Source organism: Limulus polyphemus, unplaced genomic scaffold (assembly GCF_000517525.1).
Source record: "Limulus polyphemus unplaced genomic scaffold, Limulus_polyphemus-2.1.2 Scaffold1501, whole genome shotgun sequence".
Taxonomy (NCBI): Eukaryota; Metazoa; Arthropoda; class Merostomata; order Xiphosura; family Limulidae; genus Limulus; species Limulus polyphemus.
In genome coordinates, this window is record NW_013667111.1 from 32,468 (window position 1) to 48,626 (window position 16,159).

The 16,159-nt window shown below is 30.3% G+C and overlaps 1 pseudogene; it reads right to left on the reverse strand.

Annotated features, from left to right (window-relative positions):
• The window catches only part of LOC106463850, a 207,876-nt pseudogene that overhangs the window by 31,016 nt on the left and 160,701 nt on the right, over nt 1-16,159 (reverse strand).

Consider the following 16,159-nt stretch of genomic DNA (forward strand, 5'->3'; position numbering starts at 1 on the left):
CTGGCCGTAGGTTAGATGCTTGCAAAAAGCTTGGTTATCTGCTATCCAATGAATATATTTATACCATGTGCACACACACAGATATATATATCAATATATAAAAAGATAGGCTATTCAGTAAAGTGCATAGCAAAATCATTATATATGTAAGATCATGCAAAATGAGGGTTATTATCTCTATTTAGATTACAACATTCAGATGGAGACAAAATCTTACCTTTCTTAACATTGTGTTATTGTTGACTGTTTTCTTTTGATGCTCTCCATTTGGTTCACTTTTGAATCTTTCACTGTTACTTCCTAAAGATAAACTATCAATTGTCTTTGAAGGACTTCTAGACAGTTCAGACATTTCTTCATCTTCCTGATTTAACAATTCACGTAAAATAACATTTTCACTATGAGAGGAAGAATTAACTGTGCCATTTTCTATAAGGCCCGACTGTCCTGTTCGTGCAATTAAACCACTATCACTACTAGTTGGAGTGTCTGAAGTGGAAATAGTATGAGAAGAGTCTACTTTCTCAGTTGTTTGAGTTAACAAGTTTCTCAATTTCTGAGCTGTTCTACAAGAACCCTGATTTTCTTGCAAAGTTGAAGAACTTGTATCACTCACATCGACATTTCTTCCTGTGGTTTCTGAGTTTCCACATGATACAGAGGGCTGTACAGGGCTGAAAGATAATGTTGTACCATATGGAGTGTTGCCACATGATGTAGGACTGTTTGTTGAAGTAAGCTGGGCGGCTGGTGAGCACGAGACAGGTGATATTTTTCCTGTCATCAGTTCAGAAGAAAAGGCACTACTTGATGAGTGTACAACAGGGTGAACATTAACAGAATTGTTGTTACTGCTTAGTGATGTAGAAACTTGAGTAAGTGGGCTGGAAATGGGGGTGTAAGATGCAGTACCAGTGGTGACAACCAACCCATCTTCTCTGGAACTCCCACCAACCAAATCCCAGGTGGGTGTTGTAAAAATGTCTAGTCCTAGATCATTGAACCCAAAATCATGAGAGGAAGGACTAAGAGTTGGAAAACCACCATAAACGGAAGATGAGGTATTCACCGAGATATCTTCTACAGAGTCCAGTTCATTCAAATTAGCAGCCAAACTAGTGGAAGGGGAAGTCCCACTCACTGTTTGAGTACTACTTTGTTGGAGACTCTCTACAGATTGGGGAATTTCACCATCTCTGTTGAGTAAGAAATAGATTATTATACAAGAGTACAATGTTTTCCTAACACTTTACAAAAAGTTTTCCTAAAGACCAATAAGTAATTTCTTTATCAAGACTCTTTCACTGAAATCAAAAATATTAAAGTTTCATTTATACAATGTTACCATAATTAACCTCTCGCTGATTCCTCCACTATATAGGTTATTGAAAAAAAAAGTTAATATTAATACCAATTTCTCTTTTATTGTGAAAAACAACTTCCAGCACTAAAATAAAGAATCACTATTGATAACTTTTAAATTATCAGTGTAAACTTAAGAATCAAACAAAATACAAAATATTAATAAATAATAAAAGTACAAGTTCTATAGAACTACAGAGAATGGGTACATTATAGTAAAATGATTATTGAGTTTCATTATATTGCTCCAATCTATGTCACCACATGTTCCATCTGACAACCATGCATCTTGACTATAGCCCTGTGGCAGAGGTTCCATTGCAAATGGCTCCATCTTAAGGATGCCAAATTCAAATTACACCAATCTTCCCTGCAACTTTCCATAATCCATTTAGTGTATAAGGTCAAAAGTTTTTCAGGATCCATTTCAACAGTCCACCTGCACAGAAATCCATAGTCATTGCAACTTGATAGATATATCTTTTTTATGGAATAGAATGAAAACCTGTTTCATGAAACAGGTTTTCATTCTTCAGCTTTTTGAGATATTCAGTGGAAGCAACTTGTATACATGTGAGTTGTATCTTTTCCAGATGGAGATCTTCACTGACTGTTTTGCATACTGTACCTGGGACACATGGATAATGTTTACCACTGGTGTTTGTGGATTCTCACCTGTTACAAGAAATTGCACTTTGTTTACTGTAACTAGGGTAATTCTTGTTGTAGATCTTTTCTGGATGGCCCTGGTGCCTCATGCTAATTCATATTCCTTTGTTTTCCAATGTTATTAAGTACTAGAGATATCCCCATCTTAAATCTGAACAGATCTTTATGATTTTAGTGTAATAATATTTTGTACTGAAAAGGGGTTGTTATATGCCCAAAAGCAATCAATTTTTGGTGGTATCACACTATCTACAAAACTCCAAAAAAATGTCAAAATGTAGTTTTGATACATGCCATTCCACCACATCATTTCAGCTGTGACTGTCACATAGCTTGCTTTGTGGTTTGATATTCAAAATTAAATTAATATATCTTAATCATCTGTATATGGCATATGATTTGATAAATGTGAAAATATAAACTAAACAATTTATTTGTCAATCCAACCTGCTAATCAAGAGTAAGATACAATTTTAACATTTTCAGTTATGTTGTAAAACAAATACTTGTCTAAGGCTTTTCTAAGGTTTTTGATTAAAAACTTCAAATATATTTTCCAGCATTGAATGTAACTTATCAAAAACGTTTGTTTTAAAAAAACCATTGTATGCTAAGTCACAGAAATCAGTTGTTTCTTAAGACTTCTAACTTATGTCCAACTAATACATCTTTGTTTTAGTTTAGCATATAAATAAAACTTCCTACAAAAACTATCTATCTTATTATAGATAATCAAATTAAAGTACAAGGTAATATAAATGCAAAAGCCAAAATGATGTTACTCTTTTTCCAGTTTTCTACTGTGATTAATACTTTCTGTCAACCTAACCACAACTTTATTTTTTGTTTTTATTATGAACTGATCCATTACAAAATTTACCTTTTGTAAAGAAAAGCTTAAAATCAAAACATAATGTGTTTTATAGAAGCAACTAAAATTAATAACAAAACTCTAATTCAGAACTGGTAGGCTACCTTAAACAAATCAATCATCAGAAGCTGCCAGTATTGTCAATTAACCCTTTTGCCACAGACATCTTTTTTTTTTGCACGTCACAAGGTTTTGGTGAGTTACATTCCAAATTTGATTAAACTGCTTTCTTTTCATGGTATACCAAAAAATAAAACATAGATAATAATACATATTTTAATATTATATAAGTTTCAAGTTCTTACTTTTATAAGGCAATATTTTTAAAAAATTCAGAATTTCCCCTAGTGTGAGAATTGTGACATTTGGTCTCTAATCATTCCCTCTTTTATAATTTATTTACTACCCCTCCAAGATATACAAATTTTGATATCATGATTTTTATAGTTTTCAATCTTATTTGGTCACAGAGCCATGAAACAGGCAACCAGAGAGGGGCTCTTGCTATGTCCACCCATCACATCCTCTCTTTCACAAATTACCAATAGTTCTCTCTGTCATTTATTACTATATTATTTATAACCAACAGAAAGCCAAGGCTTTCATCTATCAAATGACGCATCATATTATGTTGTTTTCTGTACAGAGAATTGTCAGTTTCTCTTCCAGTTCATGCTTGATTCCCACAGGAAACACATTAACGAGCCTAGCTGAATTCCTAACAGCTCTTGTCCCGTAGTTAAAAAGCCAGAAAATTTGTGATTGTTGTGGAACATTGTCTGCTTTTTGCAAGTTATTATGCCGCGTTAATTATTTAATTAGATTAAAAATTATTTAGTGCAGTACTAACATTAGCATAAAAAAGTAGAGTTAAGTGTCAACGACAGTCAACAGCAAAAAAAAAAAAAAAGAAGTAATACTACTTTGTTTTTCTTATTTTTCATATATGTTCTTTATTTATTATTATAAGAGTAACTAAAATTTTAAAATAGGAAACTTTTTATATTAGTGAAGGTTAGATTAGGTGAAATAAAAAATAGTACAATAAACTTTCATGAGGCACACTCACGAGTAGCTTGTGTATAATGTAATTCGATAACATAACATGAACTGCACGTTCACCAAGTAATTTACCACTTATGATGGCATAATCAGTAGTAAGACAAGATTCAAGGGGCAATAAAACAATAAAATTTAAGTATAAATAGATGTATACTGTTATGAGTGTAAAGCTATTTAGGATAAACAAATTTAGTTTCATATTACAATATGAAGTCATTATAGAAAGAAAAATGAGTAATTTAGATTTATTTCTATTTTTGGGTGGTTACGAGATCAGTCAGGTTGACCAACCGTGTATAAAATTAGGGTAGAAAAAAACAACATAAAATATAAAGTTTGAAATATATATAGGAGGTTTTAGAGATTACACAAATAAAATTCAAAAATTTTGAGATAAAGAAAAGTATTTTTAGTCTTAACATGGATATAACTTAGTATTTGAACTGGTATACAGAAATACCATCTATATTCTAGGTCAAATCTTTAGTTAAAATACTTCAATAAAAAATCTGAATTTTTGTGTACAAAGACTTGTAATGTTTACTCAACGTCTGCTAAATTTTGTGAAGATACACAAAATGTATTAAAAGTTATAGTGCTGAAACTATAATGAGAACAAAATAATTATGAGGTCGGTCAATTCAACCTTCTGTGTAGTGAGAGAATTAAGACATTTTCTTTTCTAAAACTGTATTTTATTTATATGCATATATTTATCATTACTAGTAATATGTACTCTTTATAGAACCTTTATGCACCCCCTCTGAGAGATATGTGAACCACTGGTTGGGAATCAGTAGAGTAAGGTATTCAATAGTAGAAAGCACAACCATATGTGTGAACATTTTGTGTTGCGTTAATTTTTAGTTGTCTTCAAACGATCACTAAAAATTAAAAATAGAGCATTAAATGAGTTTTTGCAGTGATATAAGTATCTTGTAAATAAATTGCAGGTATATAAAAAATAAGAACCCTTAATCAACTACAGTTGCATTAGATAACAAAGAAATTATTTTCAGCTCCTGCAACTGCAGTACCACAAGGCATAAAAACATATAAACCATTTCATATTGCATGTTATGTGTGATTCTAAGCTGAGTGATTTCTTTCAAATGTTTGCAAGCACACAAAAAATAAATAAAACCATAATATTTTACTATCATTGATGTTGGAGCAATTTATTTATTGGGGTGCTGAAAACCACTGAACAAAATCAAAACCTCTGTATATTATAGGAACCCCGTTAAGCCTATGGGTGCTCATGCACCCCTAGTACTCATGCCCTTTTCTACTATTTTAAGTTTCTGAGCCTAATATAATATTCTGAATTTTCAATTTCTTTCTGAAAACATCTAATAATTAACAGAGGTGTCGATCCAAACTGAACAGAAAAAAAAACTTACAATGAAAAGCAAGCTTCAAAAACGATAAAATGGCTTAAAATAATAAGAACATCAATAATTTTTTAATAAAGAATTAGAAAAATCCAACAGAGAAAATTAGCAGGAAATTATGAAAATACTTAACCCTTCCATTACGGGCTGGGTGGAATCCACCCAGCTAGTAACCACAAAAGTATCCATGAGAGTAATTGTACTATGATTTTTGATAATGTAAGCATATCTTTATAAAATTTTGCAGGTTATTGGTAAACATTACATGGCTTTTGTACGAAGAATAACAGTTTCTTAAATTAAGTATTAAGATTTTTTAATTAAAGATTTTCTCGTAAATTTTTTTCTTTTAGAATGTTGACTATCCAACATGCAAAGTAATTTTGATTTTAAGATTAAAAATACTTTAATGCATTAGAATATTTTCAAATTTACATACAAAATCTTTATAACCTCCAGATAATTATCAAATTTTTTCTTCTTTTATTTTTATTACTGTATCTTTGTACAGGTTGGTTCAATTTGACCGACATCGTAACCTGAATAAAAAATTAGGAAATTAATATAAATTACGTTTTTTTCGTTTTAGAATGACTACAAATTATAACACGAAAACACAAATGTTTAGCCTAAATAGCTTAAATTTCATAACATCATACATTTATATATATATTTATTATTCTTATTATATTGACCTTTCAGCCATACCTGGCTAACACTACTGAAGTAGCAATATAAAACTGACCTAATTCATAAGAAGCTATAGACGATGTATTTAAACATCACAAGCATCTAATTTGAACCAATGCTGCATACATCATATCACGTGGCACACAAAATTCAATATTTAGGTGTGTTTTTATATTTACTCTTAAATTAAGAAATTAACTAATGTATAATACTAAAATTTGATACCAAAGTTAATGACATACATTCATAAAATAGTAGTTCAATAAAATTTTGAATGTGAGTCTACAAACTCGGTGACCAGTAGAGATAGGCTTAACTCAACTGTAACTACACACCTAGCAGTTAAAAAGTGCAAAAACTTTTGTAACTGAGAAACAGTGATGCGACATACGAATAATACAATTCAGGTTTTCTAGTTACATTTTTACATTTCATTCTTGTGAATTATCAATCCACATACAAGTTACATCATTAAACAGTTTTTATCACCCCATGCAAGAAACAGTAGTTTCTTACTGCCAAGAAGTTTATAAAGCAGATAATGTACCTTCAAAATAAAAATTGTTTGTGCTTACCGAATAATTGAATGTGTAGCCATAATAAATTCTTCTTCACTTGTTGCTTGACTGTGGCTAAATTTCTTGCTTTTGGTTTGAACGTGAATATATTTATCTTGTACTACTTTTATACGGTAGATGCCACTGGTGTTGCTGCCTGTTTGGAGGGCTAGGAAATAAACGTAATCTATAGTAATGTGAATTTGACAAAATTTTAGATCAATATCTATAACTCTTTGATAGTTAATAAAAAAACGTTTTTATAATGTGAACAAAGAACAACAGTTATTTATCATCTTAATCAGATTTCTGTTGTTTGTTTTACTACTACAGAATGAACTTACTCTCTTTCAAATGTAGATCCAGCTTGTGTCTGTCACTAGGATGACAGAAGTCATGTAAGTTCTTATCTATCCAGTTCTTGTTTAGATACTGACTGTAAGTTGATGACACACCACTGAAAGTGTAACAACCACATTATTTTTTATTTACATCATATTCCAATAAGTGTATCGAAGGTTACATCACAGCATTACAGAAATGTGTTTTCAATACAAAATGGATATCCTTCATTTTCGTATATGATAGAGATGTAAAATATATTGTAGATATGACAATTCCAGGTTTTAAAAACAAGAAGCATCATAAAACTTATAAATTTGTAAAAAATATATTAAATTATACTAAAATTGGTATTGTACAAATAAACAAAAAAAGCACAATATAATGTACGTTTATTTGCTATTTTTAACCTATCAACAGTAGTATAGTTAAGTCAAAGTTAAAATGGATTAGATTAAGTTCCAATTTTTAATTTCTAGTGTTCCACCACCTGGTTTTTGAAACTAAACTTTTTTTTTCATTTTTCATATTCATAAAATACGAAGTTTTGTACAGCTCAATCAATCTCTTATTCTTGAATGCTGACCCTCCAAGCATATTTGACATATTCTTCTCAATGCTGGAAATTTTGTTGTTATTGGTTTTACTGACAGGTCTTAGCATGTAAAAATACAGAGTTCCAATTCTGAACAATTCTACCAACTTTACCAAACAAAGATTTTTCAAAAGTTGGCATACATCAAAAACTGCAGACATTTAGTGAATTGTGATGCTGACTGGTAGCCTCTCCCACTCATTTATAAACTGTTATTACCTCTGTAAAAAACATTTTCAGTACACCATCTGTTGGCTCGTTCAGTTGTGTATACATGACCAGGAAGTTCTAAACATTGCTAGAAGGCCCTTGAAAATGATAACCAGCGGTCATCAAAATGTTGGACAATTTTTGTGTACCTCTTTCAGTAGTGCATTATTTTTTATCAGATATTAAAATATAAATGTTTCAATATCCTGCTTTATGAATTCAGCCAAAGTTACTCCTTTTCAAACTATTTTTAGGGCAAGTTACATTTACAGATTTTTCAGTCTGAAGTTTTATATTCAGTAATGAGTTACGGAAGTTTGTTATTGTATTCTAAAGCATCAACTGACAATTTTGCAAACTTGTACTAATGTTCTTGAATAACAATATGATGCAAACTGTATTTTTACATTGATTGTAATATTTATATCATATATTCAATTGAAACTTACTTTGCAATATTTCTGTTCTTTTATTTATATTTCATTCAGTTTTAACTCTTTATGTAATATAACTATGTAAATACTATATATTTTTGAAATTAAAAGTAACTAGATATTCATTAGTTATAAAACTGTGCCAAATATCAAGCAATCATAAAATTTCTTTAATAAAAGCTTCCATTTTTTTTTCATGAATATGGTCTAAAATCAAATTAATTTTTTTGTTTTTGATTTATACTTCATTCAGAGTTTGAACTCTTTTTGTAATATAACTTTCTAAATACTTTACATTTTTGAAATTGTGCCAAATATTAATGGATCATAAAATGTTTTCTAATAAAGGCTTCCATTATTTTTTTCATGGAAATAGTCTAAAATCAACAGAGTTTTCTTTACAATTGTCCTATACCCAATAAAAACACACTTGTCTGATTAATTTCACAGTTTAGACTCTCTTTCAAACTAGAAGTTTCAAAAATAAATGTAACTACTAAATCAGTTTCTTAAGTTGGCCAATGCAATGAATGAATACATAATTTGTTTAGAAAATAAACAGTGATTTGAAAGTGACAATGAAAGTGTTAAAATTAACAGTTACACTATTTATCAGATATGGCATATAATCATTATGAACAAATATATGATTATAATATCAGAAAAACTAGGACTAATGTGTTATACAAAGGGTTTTCTTTTTTACATTAAAATAATTTTGAGTATGCAAATCAACAACTCACAGCCAATAAAGTCACAGTGGAACAGCATACATCTGAACTAAATTTTGACATTGTTTGCAATTTTGTAGGTAGGGTGATGTCACTGAAAACTGATCACTTTGGAGAAGGGTATGTAACAGCCCCTTCCAATGTAAAATATTTATCTACTCAAGTCAACAAGATGTGTTCAGTTCAATGACCTTAGACTTTTTAAGATGGGGATACCCCTTGTACTTAATGGCATTGAAAAACAAAGGAATACAGAATACTTGAGACACCCAAATAATACAGAACAATTATCTAAAGTAACCCATACCCCAGTCACGGTAAAGAAAGTGCTGCAAATTCTAATAGGTGAAAAACCATGAATACAAAGGCCTCAGGCAACAGTATACAACATAATCAAGAAGGATCTCCATCTGGGAAGGTGACACAAGTCACATGTACACAAGTTGCTTCCCCAACATACGAATTCAATCATTAAATGCCTCAAGCAGCTGGAGAATGAAATGAATATTCATGTTATTGCGTACAAAGACTTACTGGTAAAGTCACTAGATGCAGCACCTATGAATTTCTGAGTGATCTGATATTTGAAATGGGTATTGGGAAATAATCGTCCTCATACATTAGATGGCTTATGAAAAACAAGCAGGGAAGTTGTTGTTTTAGTGAAAACTTCAAATTCAGAAGGAAGGAGGGATATGCTTTGGATATGACATCCTTATGATGGATCCTTTTGTAATAGAAGCTATTCTGAACAGTTATTGTCAGGATACATGGTCATCAGATAGAATATGACTGGACACGGCAACACGGACTATAACAACTTGACGAGTCACCAAAATCATTCACACATTGTGGCAGATTAATGTTAAAGTGTAATGTATTCACTTATAATGTCAAGAACCATTACAACAATGTAATTTGTGAAAAAAGTGAAGTCTAACCACAATTATTATTGCATTTGAACATTAAGAAAGAACAGACTGAGAAAATAAACTTATCCCTACAATCATTATTTCCCTATTTTGGTCAATAAACTTAAAAAATAACAAATAAGCCCATCAATATTATTTCAATGTGGTACCTATGATTTCTCTGTAATATGAAGATTAAAATAAATGAGTTAATCCTTTTCTCTATAAAACTACCTGTAGATATTTACTCCTGATGATAGTAGCATAAAGTTGTAAAACATGTAGAGTCTTTCAACCAAATAAAATTTTTATTGTGCATTTTAATTGCTGATCCTATTTTTAATTTTTCAATTTCCTTTTTAATTTTGTATAATAATTTACCGTTTTTTTATAACTGTATTCATCCAGAACTGTACAAAATTGAGTAGAGATGATACACTAACTTTGAGCATTATAATTAAAACAAGAACAAAAAAAAATACAATAAACTACACAGCTCGAGTACTTCTGTATGATTATTCTTCCTTCTTCAAGGGTAAATATTCACCTCTACAAAAGTCAAATGAACCTTACATACTTATATTAATGAGTTTCTTGAATTGTAATACATCTTTTTATCTTATTTTAAGAGTTTTAAAGTATCATTGTAATTTTTATAGTACAGGACTGTAAACCAATGTACTTCTAAGTATTTAATAACTACTGTGAAATGATAAAATAATATAATCTTAAAGTAGGTTAATACGCATACTTTTAAACACAATGAAAAGCACATAAGCTAACTTGAATGACTCAGGTTGTATTGATTGCAAAAATGTTCTTCAAGTTCTACATTATAACTTTTCCACAAAATTAATGATAATATTTCCAATTCTATTATTTTTATTATTTGTGAATTTTTATTTGAGTAATAAAAAACAAAGATGAAATAAAAATATTTACCTGGTATCAACAATAATGACCTTTCCCGTTAAACTCAGGCGTGTTGTGAACTGTTCAATACTTAATTTCCCAAGAGTTTTCTCAGTTTGAGGAATTCGTCTTGCAACACAAAACAAGCAGTTCTGAGTTTCTACAGGTTCAATAAAAAAACAATGCCTTAATTTAAATATACACACACACACACACAATAAAACTTAATTGCTAATAAGTTTAATAACAAATGATAAAAACTTAAAGCAAGGGTGTCACAATATACTGACTTTTCCTTGCAGGTAATTCATTATTCTTTTAAGTATTATCAGTTGTGATTTACAAATAACCAGAAAAAAGGATTTCATATTTTGTCTATATTTATCATACCCCATTCATAACAATTTGACTAATTACAGAATTAGCATCACTCATATGTTGAGTGTCCTACATACAATGAAGAGACCACTGACAACTTTACAACCTGAAGTTAAATGTTCCTTATAATTAGAATGGTATTAGTTGTATCTTTACGTAATGTAATACTGCACAACTACACCATTATGTTGTTAGGCTTAAAAATATAAATGGAACTGTAGAGTATTATTTTAAGGCAACTTATTTTATTTTTGAAATTCAAATCACTGTCCAAATATTCCTGTACAGAACTTATGATTCTGAAGAGTAAATGTGCCTCTGTTTCCCTAGTTCCAATAGTTTTTAAGATATAATAATTTCACATAAGGGTTTTCTTTATTATACCAAATAAAAACATACTTATCCAAAGAATTTAATTTCTTAGTTTAGAATCTCTTTTAATCAATAAACCTTAGAAGTAAATGTGACTATTAAATCAGTTTTTTTGAGCTAGCCAATATGGTTAATTCAATTTTAAGTATAGGTTGATGTATATGAATTTTTCACAGAACTCGATTAAATGGAAACATTTTTTAATGTGAAACATTCAAATGTAAGCCTAAGATCTCATACTAACAGTCAGACTTTCTAAAACAGTAGTAGCAACACTGCTTTTAACAGCCTTTAAAATAAAACTTCTGTTTATTAAAATCTTATGGTGTATAATGCTTAATGGTGAGATATTACAACCTAATAAGTCTATATAAGAAATTTTAATCAAATCTTTCTTCACTGGCCCAATGTAAGTTTTCAGTAAAATGAGTATATAATAGTATTTTAGTAGCATGTTTTTGCAATAGTAACAGAACTCATCAAGTTCACAACTATATAGCAAACAAAATTTAAATTGCAACTATTTATATCAGTCTTTTGTGAGGCAAAACCTTATAGTATATAACATTTAAAGCTAGCAAAGTATGATTTGTTGGCCGGTAGTTAGTGTGATATTACATCACAATAAGAGTAACAATTTTAATCACATCTTTCTTTACTGGTCTTTGTGGGGTTTCCAATAAGAAGAAGAGTGATGGAACAGGGCATAAAAAATGTTGCCAGTATATGAGATAATCCTGAGTATACAGCTTTGTGTATATTACACCATGCTTTGCTATTTCCTCCATCAAAATTTCAGGAGCCAAATTTCTCCAGGAAAAACAGCAAAAATTTGCCATAAAATAACATCTTTCTATGCACAACATCCCTACAAGCATCAATTTCATACTTCACAGAGGACCATTCCAAATCATCTCATGCCCCTTTTCCTACAACTGGTATGTTAAGATACAACTTTGCACACACTACAATCAAAAATTTATAAAACATAATTTTTCCGCTATTATTTTTGAAGATTTTACATATTTTGAATTAAAATGAATTGCTTTTGAAATACTGGAAGATTTTTCTTAAGTTTGAACTCCTGCTGTCAATAAAACATGCTACTCAAATTACCATAAGTCCTTTACACATTGCAGAGCATACACTTACCCATAATTCTCCACTCTCTAACCTAGTGCAAAAATTACTGTGCAAACTCTGTTTTCCTGCCATAAACATTTTATTGAAAGGTGTAGTTGTAATGAAAATTTGTTTGTTGGGGAGGAAAAGGAAGGTATTTCAAAGGTCTGTACCTGTTTGAAACTTGTTTTAATTCTAACAGATGTAAAAATTCAAATCAGGTAGACTTACCTCTGAAATAGTAAAAGCTAGAATAATCACCTTGTAAAAAAAAAAGTTGGGAAGTGATGAACATGTAACGAAAAAAATAAAATAAAACATGATGCTAGAGGGTCAGAAAGTTGGGAAGTGATGAACATGTAACGAAAGAAAAATATAAAACATGATGAGAGAGGGTCAGAAAGTAGGCATCCTTCTTGGCAGGGTACCATCACCCTTTAAGTCAGACAAAAGGAAGGATTTGTGAGTTTTTATTGTGTATTGAACTTGTGGAGCCAAAAATGGGACATAGATGGCAATTTAGGAATAAACAGGTAGGAGGAATACTGTGCTCTGTTCTTACATCGGAAAGTTATTGGGGGATCAGCCCAGAAACATATTAACCCATTCCATATAAGTAGGGGTCAGTACTTCAAAAGTAAATATAAAAAAAAAATTGTTAAATATTGTTGTTTTTTTTTTGTGTGTCACATAGTACATCATCTTCCGTATTTGCTCAGGTTGTATTATGGGCGTCATAAATTGTAAACTCTACAGTTTTTAATGAATAAAAACTTAGATTACTAATATTGGTAACCTAAAATATAAAATATGAATCTCCTACCTTTTCAATTTGCTGAGATATCATAATATTTAGCAAACCCACCACAGTGGCTCCACCCACCTCTTCCTCATTTGAAGATACTTGTTTACCTACACCAATTTCTCTCAATTACAAGTTTATAACCAATCGAAAGCACTCATTCTGAACTACGTAATCCTGTCATAACCGCTGAAGAGTTTGAAGAGTGGTGATCAAGGCAATACGCTGATCATAAATTAGATTTTTTTTAGATCCAAATATAGCTTAGTTAAGAAGTCTGATAAGTTAAGGTAGAATTTTGTGGTATCAGTATAGTAACTTATCATTTTTTGTTACTTAAAAATGCATAAATAAAACCTACAAAAATTTTTTTTTTACATCCTCCATGTGCGAAATACAATGAGGCTTAGCAAGTATGATGCACGAGTACAAAAACTTCATAACATCATAAGTAGTAAAGTTCATCATTTTCTATATATTTTTTATTTACTGTTTTATGCTTTAAGAAAAATAACTGAAATTTCAGAATTTATTTCAAATAGTAATGATGGTAACTAAAAGGTCACTGTATTTCACAAAACACTGGTACACTAGTACTAAAACTAAGAAGAGTAAAGCATTTGTATTTTCTAAAGGCCAGTTTTATGCTATCCAGTACAGTAACATGAGATGCTCATGCGGCGTGTGATTTACAACTTGAGTGGAGAAGTTATTAGTTAGACATGGTTCAAAGGTCAATAAAACAAACAATTAATAAATAGATGTATACTGTTACAAGATTTAAGCTATTTAGAATAAACATTTGTGGTTTCCTGTTACAACTTGCAGTCACTCTAGAAAGAAAAAAAGGGTAATTTACATTTATTTCCCCAATTTTTACGGTGGTTACAAGGTTGGTAAAATCAAACAACTCCATATAGAGTTAAGGTAGAGAAAATAGCTGATAAAATATAAAGTTTTCCTAAAAAAAACTTCTGATATATATATATTTAGGAAGTTATAGAGATTAAGCAAATGAAATCTGACAATTTTCAGATGAAGAAAAGTATTTTTAACCTTTAAATCAAAATTACTTTGCATCTTGGATAGTCAACATTCCGAAAGAAAAAATTCACAAGTGAAAAAATCTTAATACTTAATTTAAAAAAAACTGATTTTTTGCGTACAAAAGCCTTGTAATATTTTCTGATAACATGCAAAATTTTGTGAAGATATGCATACATTATCAAAAGCTACAGTGTGACAACTCTCATGATTAATTTGGTGGTCATGTAGTAGGTGCAAAGCACCTAGCCCCATAGTCAGAGAGTTAAAAAAGGATATACTGAAGAGGCAGCAGCCCCTCTTCATCCAAATCAAAAATAGCCAGTAAGTCACACTAGAAAAATAGGTGAGCATTCAGGAAGCATCAAAGAACAGCAATGAAAGGACAGTGCAATGAGTGCATCAAAACATAAATAGATAATAATTAAAACACATATGGTCCCCATCCTGATTGAAGGTTATATATCTTGTGATTATTGTAGTCTCATTTGCAATATCTCTAATGCCACACAAGGACATGCAAGCAGGGGTGGGAAAGGTACCTGCTACGTCATCATCAGCCACCAAATAATACTGTCTGTCTATTTTCAAGGGGTAACACCCTCTCATTGCAGATTTGTGTACAGGGGTGTTAGGTGATATAAAAAATACTTAGTTTGCACAATACAAACTCAGAGGTTAAAGAATGTATGAGAATCTGGACTGGATGAATCAATATTAAAAGAGATTCTTGAAACATAAGAAGAGACTAATTATTTCATCTTTCTTGTTTTGTACTGATAGTCTTGAAATCAAAATTATTCAAACCTCATACACCTTTGAAATGGTTAACAATGGGTGTTGAGAAAATATTCAAGAATACACAGGATACAGATTGTATTGAGCCTGAGAATAACCTAAAACTGAAGATACAACAGGGTGATAAAAGTAAAATAGCATAAAAATATGCAGATTCATCCCCATGGTGGTCAGTGATACCTCCACTAAAGCAAACATAGACCAGAATGTCAAAAACATAGCCATATGTTATTACTTGATATCCCCATTTAAGGAGGTCAGGAACATCATTATCATAAACAAGTTGGATCTGTTAATGTGGTTGGAACAAGATTTGTTAAAAGGTATAAACAACTAATTCGATGACGAGGAACCCACTTTGAGACTAATAATGGCTGGAGACAGCTTGAATGGGTAATGAAGAAAACTTTAATATAAGTTTAACATAACAGCAAATGTACAACGTTTCGACAACGTACATAAAAGTATAGTACATGAACTTACTCATATATATATAAAAGTATAGTATATGAACATACTAATGTATATAAAAGTACAGTATATGAACTTACTAATATATATAAAAGTATAGTACATGAACTTACTAATGTATATAAAAGTATAGTATATTAACTTACTAATATATATAAAAGTATAGTACATGAACTTACTAATGTATATAAAAGTATAGTATATTAACTTACTAATGTATATAAAAGTACAGTATATGAACTTACTAATATATATATAACAGTACAGTATATGAACTTACTAAAATATATAAAAGTACAGTATATGAACTTACTAATATATATAAAAGTACTGTTCAGTATACTGCTCGTTTCTTAATCCGGTATAAATTCTTTCCGAAGAACTTCAGCGATACAAGTCCTTCCTTAATTAAAACTAGTTTATTCTGTCTCG